The following is a 7,191-nucleotide window of genomic DNA, read 5'->3' on the forward strand; positions in this document are numbered from 1 at the left end:
GTTATGGGCTAGGTCTGCCTGCCAGATCACAATTCAGCCAGTAAGGCAGCTGTCCAGAGTGGGCTTGCCTATCCCCTCGGATATCTTCTCCCCTGTTCCAAAGAGGAGAATATTTCTGGAGACTTGCGGGGTGGGGGTGGCAGAGCAGTGTGGGTTCTTATGAGTATTTGATACGTAACTTTAAAGCTAGCAGGCACTGGTCTGTGTATTGGAGTAGGGTTTGGGCCCCATGGGAGGTGAGTGTGGGGGCTTCCACCCTTCGTCGGGCTTCAGTGACATGCTGGACTCATGTGGTGATGTAATGCTGGGCTGAACCGCATGGTTTTCCAGGCCCTGGCTTTTGAACAGCCAGTCACTCTGAGGAGCAGGTGTGCGTCCGTCCCGTGTCTTCATCCCTGTAACTTGAGAGCGCAATATCTTACAGTGGAGATGTATTGTGTTTGGGAGTTTTTAAGGTATGAGTCCAGCGCTGGGCTGTCCTGTGCACTCAGGCGCAGTATTGTTAGGTGTGTGGAATATCCTACTGCCTTATAGGACTTGAGAAAAGAAAATTTCAGTCTCATTTTTTTTCAAAGTCTCTGAACTGGAAATCAGTGACACCTGACACCTACCAAAGCACTGGGAGGGACCAGAAAAGATGATGTGACCTTAGGTTTGGAAAAACTTGCACATTAGCCATTACAAATTAAGTCCCTGGTCCCGAAGGTCCCCGTCTTCTATCCTGGTTGAGTTACTGCCTTATGTTCTGGGAGCTGAGGGCTGAGTCTGGGGAGATTCTTGTAGGTACATGTTCTTTTAGATAATAGTCCGTAAGGGTTTGTCCCATGGGGATAGTGACAACAGAATAAAACTTGAGACCCAGCGGCTACCTTGAGAGGGAAGCTGCTCATCCAATATTTTCATTGTCTACTCGATCCATTTTTACCACTTGAGGCTTCTGAAACGTCTGGAGAGTACAATTTAAGATGATACATTAGGCTCCTTCACAAAAATCCCATCCTCTGTTCCCCAAGGTTTAGACAAGTGGGAAGGGGAATTGTTGAAGGCTGTTGTTCCTAGTGGCTTGCCTTTGCAACCCCTCTGAGTGTTGCCCAACCTTCAAGTTGAAAGGAAAAGAAAAGGAAAGGAGAGAAAAGAAAACATTAAGAAAGCTGCCCTTCCGTGTGCTGGCAGGCGTGGTGTTTTCATTGTAGTGTGTATGAGTGATACAGGCACACAGCAGGCGTGGCGGCAGAGAAGAGCTTCTGCTGTAAGCCAATGTTAGGGGTTCGAGATTGAAGGCCAGGTGCGCTCACCTGCTGCCAGCCCACGGCAGCAGGATTCTAGAGCGAACATTTCTTGGGTGAAAGCTGGATTTACAGGGGACCACACATAAAGGTGAAACTGAGGAAAAGGAGCGAAGGACTCTTGTTTGTTTGAAGGTTCTCTCTTAGATTTCAAGTTTGGCTGCCTGTAGATGGTTTTTGTAGTCCCAGTGAACAGAGCTGTCCCTCGAAGAGAGCAGTGAGGCGAGGAGGGAGGAAAACTAGGGAAGCTGCTGAAGCCATGTGGGATTGTGGGATGAGGGTGAAGATCTGAGGCAACCAGCCCCTCAAAACCCCCTAGGTGACACACAAACTATAGCATCAGCCTGTGGCAGAAGTGCGGGGTCTCAGGTTCCTCTCAGATTCAAATCTCCTTTTTAACCATGCTTATTGAAGATTCCTGTGCGGCTTGGGGTAGAGTTTGAGAAGCCCCGAGACGATGATATCGCCTCTCAGTCTGGTCTCTGTGAAACCACTGGCTGCTGCTTTAGCTGCTCCTTTCCTGTCTGGGAAGGAAGTTCTCACAGAAGCCACAACCACTTCCAAATGGCCGAAGGGCTGTAAGGAGAGAGAGTCCACCCAAAAGTACTTCTCACGGAGGATGAGCGGGGTCTTTGATGAGCCCCATGGCCATCCTCCTTTCCAGGGGAGCCCCTGGCGATGCCACTTCCTCTAAGAGAAGCAGCAGCGAGCACTTTGTCCTCAGTTCCAGGGACTTCACCAAGTCAACCATGGCAGCCAGGGCAGCCCTAGACAAAGTGGGCAGCGGCTTTCTTACCGGGCGGGCTGCTGGTGGATTCTAGAAAGCAGTCTGTAAACATGGAAAGCTACTGGACTGTGGTTCCCAGAGGATGCACAGAGGCAAAGAGGAGGGCCCAGGGAGACTGGAAGGATGACTATCTGCTGAGGGAGGGTAAAGACTAAAAGGAAACAAATAGAAAATAGAGATTTAGGGGCTGGCAAAATGGCTCATCCTGAAAGGTGCTTCCCCCAAAACCCGATGGATACTTAAACAACCTCCATGTTGAAGAGAGCTGACTCTACAGAGTTGTCCCTCTGACTTCCACACGTGTTCCGTGGTGTGTGCATACGCACAAGTTCATGCATACACCCAAATAAATAGATGGAAAAGTTTGAAATAAGAGTTTCATTATGGGTAGCAGACAGTCTAAGTTTCAGAAAGTATATTTTACTTTGGATATTATTACTGGGCACATCTAGTAGTTAATCCCTCCCCTCTACCCTCCTTTTCTCACCGAATAAATGGCAAAGTTGTCTATTGAGTGGGGTGCAAGCTTGAGTCCCAAGGGCTCCGTGTGAGTGTCATCTCTTCTGCCCTTCAATGCTAGATAGCTGCACCCTGGCTCGGTGGCCCGTTGCCCAGATCCACAGGGTTTTGGCCCTCCACCATCTTAGAGACTTGCTCCGTGGGGGCACTGAAGGGCAGTAACATTCCAAGGCCTTTCCAGTAACTCCTGGACTTGCAAGGGGTCATGCAAAAATCCTTTTCTGTTGGGTCTTGGGTTGGGGGTACCCTGTTGCTGGAAGGTAGGATTTCAGGTTTTAATCAAGTGTGAATGGCTGTGCAGGTGAGGGTTACCTCAAAGTCAGGAGATCATGGGCAAGTGCCTCACATCCCTAGCTCTGTTTCTTTCTACTATCCACAGTCTGTTTCTCTGGCTATATTGTTGGTTGCCTAGGAAACTGCATTAGCCTAAAATATGATTGGCTCCTCTCGTCAGATGGATTCCTGGAGCTAGGGCAGCACTGTGGGTCAGCAAAGGGTTTGGAACAGTTCTGTTCCTGCCCCTTGAGCTTCACAGTGTAGACTTGGCATTGAGAACAGCTGTCCCCCGAAAACGGATTGTTCACAGACTCCTGCTTTTGTTTCAGTAAGGGAGGCTACTTGAACACAAAGCACTGACTAAGTCAGGCCTGCTCTCACACGCCCATCCTGTATCGGTTGTGTTCACTCAGCTGACTTTACTCTGTTTGTATTTATGAATTCTCTTAGCAGTTGTTTCTGCAGGGCAGGTGGGTGCAGTTGGTCGGTGCCAGACGTGGGAACAGAGCTGGATGAGGCAGATGCCATTCTGGGAGTTAACGCTCTTTACTTATCCCTGCTAAGGAGACTCGGATTTAGCAGAAACTTTTGTGCAATCTCTGCCAGGCATTTTTTTTTTTTTTTTTTTAAATTGAAGACAGTGTCTGGTTATCCAGACTGGTCTCAAACCTGCTGTGTAACTGCAGATTACCTTGAACTTTTGATCTTTCTGCTTCTCCCTCAGTGGTGCTGGGATTACAAGTGTGTACCACCACACACTGTTTATGGAGTGCTGGGTGTATAGTCCTCATGCATGTTGGGCTCCCAAGTGAGCTATATCACCAGTCTCTGCAGGGCTCTTTTGTTTTGTTATAGAAATATTATACTCTATACATATAGAAGGTTATATGCATTATGTGTATATAACATATCGCGTATGTTTACTTTGTGAGCAATTTGTATAGCTACGGAAGCTGAATCCTCTGTATGGGTAAATCACAAGGGTTAGAAAACCATAAAGGGTCAGATAGTAAATGGTGCTGCTCTTACAGTACACACGCTGCCATAGATGATCTATAACTGTTCCAATAAGACTTTATTCATAAAAAGCAGGTGATGGGCTATCGTCTGCTAATGTCTTTTGTAAGGATGATTGGCACAGGGCTCAGACCTGTGTTTCCTGCTCTTCCTAGGAACCTTTGAGACTTAGTCCAGGATGTGTGCCCACGTGCATGCCCGTCCCCTTCCGGGCATAGTCCTTGCCCAGCTTCATGTCTCCTCTGGGATTTCTTATGGGGAGTTCAAGCTTACTAGGTAAAAGGCTGGGTGCCTGCTGCTCAGAGACTGTGGATCTGCCTAGCCTGAGCAACCCCAAACATAAACAGAGATAAGGGGCTGAAGAGAGGTTGCGTTGGTGGGAGCTTGTAGAAACCCTGTTCTCCATACATTGGGGTCGGGGAGAGCCTTTGGGAGCCAACAAGGACCTGAGGGACTTGCATCCTTAGGACAGAACCCTTCACTCTTATGGCTGTGAGGCACATTTAGAAGGGCAAGAAAGGGTCCTCACCTGCACTGAGTTAGGGTTGGATCTCCCAGGCTTCAAGGCCAGGAGAAATAACCTCGTTATTTTTAGCCACTTAGCTATGGTCTTTTGTTTTAGCATTAAACAGACTAAGACAGACATTCTGAGGGGAACTTCCTCACTCCATCATCATGTGGCGTTGCTGTTCACCTTGGAGCTTCTTGTCACCAGGGCTCACGGCAAATGAGGGGTTTGGGGGCATCTCCAAGACAAGGGAGACTCTTCCTTCACCTGTTCAGTATCTGGTGTCCCCTTCTTCTCAGAGTCTGGAGCTCCCAGATGGTTTTGGAGGACCATGCCCAATTTGGGGACCTGGATGCCTTTAGCCCCACAGTCTAGGCTCCCCCTGAGGTATCTGAGGTGCCAGCCCAGACCACAGTCCCTTTGGCTGGGCCTCACTCCCCTCCCCTTTCTCTGGGCCACCATTAGAAACTTTAGAAGGTCACATGCACACCCACACCTGCCCCTTCCAGCTGCATCTCCCACCACAGGTTCCTTCCTCTCTGCCCCGCCTTCTACCCTCCCCAGCTTCTTCTAGAAGGAGGCTGCTCTCTTTCCCTAAAACTTTGAAGTCCTGCTTGCTTACTTGTGTAGCTAACTTCATGCATATTTGGCGATCTAGGTTACACTGGTCCTCTGGTTTTTAATATGTCTCTTGTCTGTCCATCTCTTTCTTCTCCCCCCCCCCCCCGTGTGTGTGTGTGTGTGTGTGTGTGTAAAATTGAGTGAGGGTCAGAGGTCAGTGTGGAGTCAGTTCTCTTCTTTCATCTAATGGGGCCAAAGGATCAAATTTAAGTTGTCAGTCGTGGTGGCAAGCATCTTGACCAGCTGAGCGTGTTGCTGGGGCTCACGAAGGACACAAAGTAACACGATGCTATCATTTCTTCCTGAGCCAGGATGAGCTGTAAGCTTGCTTTAGGTCCTTGAGTCCCCCTAGAACAACAGCCCAGACTGTTCCAGCAGGTCTGTGAGGAGGAATCTTCTACCCCCAGCCACTCTCCATTTTGAAGTATAGTTTCTACCTTGTTAAACAGAGAGGACCTGGAGGAAATTCAGGGATACCACACAATCCTAAAGGCCACAGGCAACTCTCAATTCTAAGGCCACCCAGATCTCCTCAGGTACTAAGTATGGAACTTGAAAAGAAACCAAGGCCACTCGGCCACTCTGCAAGGCAAGAAACACATCCCTCTTCTACCTTTTTTTTTTTTCTCTTTTTTATTTGAACATAAAACGAGATCTGACCCCGTGCCCCACAGCACCTAAGCTCTGTGCCCTGCCTTCCTCATCCCAGAGCTCATGCCCCAAGCTCCCAGTGCTCCAGCTAAGCTCAGTGCTGGCCCCTTCAGGTCCTGCGTCCTGCATCCCTCCTGGCCAGCAGGGTCTGTGGGAAAAAGCACGACTCTCCACACCCCCCTCCTATCCTGCGCTCTGATTTGCTCTCACTGATCTCAGACTCTATGGTACTCACAGCTGATGTGCACAGACTAGAAGTCTGCTAGTGGCCTCCTCCCCTGTACATCTTCCACTGTATCACCTTGCCTCCCCCCCAAGGTACACAGGGCTGGTTGTTAGTCTTCATCTGCTGCCATCGTTCACCCACCCAGGGCTTCTCTACCTCCCTTGAGGGCTCCAATGCCATCTTTCAACATTTCTGACCAGTAACAATGCTACATCTGAGTATAGCAGATGGATTTCTCATCAATCTTAAACCTCATCCAGGAAAAGCCTGGATGAACCCAGACAGCCCTATAGTCTTTTCATTCCTCACCCTCCACTCCATTATGCCATGACTTAGTCTCCATCACATTTAGAGAAACAGGAGACAAACAGTATCTAAGGAACAGTTATCTAATGCCTTCAGCCGGAACTGGAAGGTGTAATGTGCAAGCCCAGCTAAGGCACAAAGGACAGATGACACCCAGAAAGGAAGGTCTGTGCAGGCAAGTTGTAGGGCTCAATGTTATCCTCTCTCTCTCTTCACTGAGGAGTCTCCTTGTAACAAGCAGTTCAGAAGATGAACAATGGTGTCTCACCATCCACCTGCAGCTCAGTGCTTTTCTCTCTTTCTTTCTTTTCTTTTTTTTTTTTTTTCTGAGACAGGGTTTCTCTGTGTATACCTGGCTGTCCTGGAGCTCACTTTGTAGACCAGGCTGGCCTCGAACTCAGAAATCCGCCTGCCTCTGCCTCCCAAGTGCTGGGATTAAAGGCGTGAGCCACCACCGCCCGGCGCTTTTCTCTCTTTCTGCTGTATTAAAAAAGCACCATTGTGGGCTGGAGAGATGGCTCAGCAGTTAAAAGTACTGACTGCCCTTCCAGAGGTCTTGAGTTCAATTCCCAGCAACCACATGGTGGATCACAACCATCTATAGTGGGATCTGATGCCCTCTCCCGGTGTGTCTGAAGACAGTGACAGTGTACTCATTTAGAAAAATAAATAAATCTTTAAAAAAAAAAAAATCACCATTGCCCTGGATCTCACGCACATTCACAAGGTAAAAATGCTGCGTTTCTTCTAGGCTGGAAGATGTAAGCAAGACAACACATGAGTGTACCAAATACTTATTAGCTTTGTTTTTTCATATATCTATGAATTTGCCCATCTGTCACCCACTACTGCACTGGACCTGTGGAGCTGTATGTGAGGAAGCACTTTACCTGCAGAGGGCCTTTCTTGAGTTTCCACTGTAACACTGTAGCTTTACAGATACTTAGTATGCCTTCTCTGCAAGTAAATGGTTGAGAAGTGGGCGGGGGGGGGG

The 7,191-nt window shown here is 48.6% G+C and overlaps 1 protein-coding gene across 23 annotated transcripts in view; it reads left to right on the forward strand.

Moving 5' to 3' along the window:
• Tacc2 (transforming acidic coiled-coil containing protein 2) overlaps positions 1-7,191 on the forward strand; it is a 220,974-nt gene that overhangs the window by 149,531 nt on the left and 64,252 nt on the right. The window lies entirely within an intron of this gene.

Source organism: Mastomys coucha, unplaced genomic scaffold, assembly GCF_008632895.1.
Source record: "Mastomys coucha isolate ucsf_1 unplaced genomic scaffold, UCSF_Mcou_1 pScaffold21, whole genome shotgun sequence".
Lineage (NCBI taxonomy): Eukaryota > Metazoa > Chordata > Mammalia > Rodentia > Muridae > Mastomys > Mastomys coucha.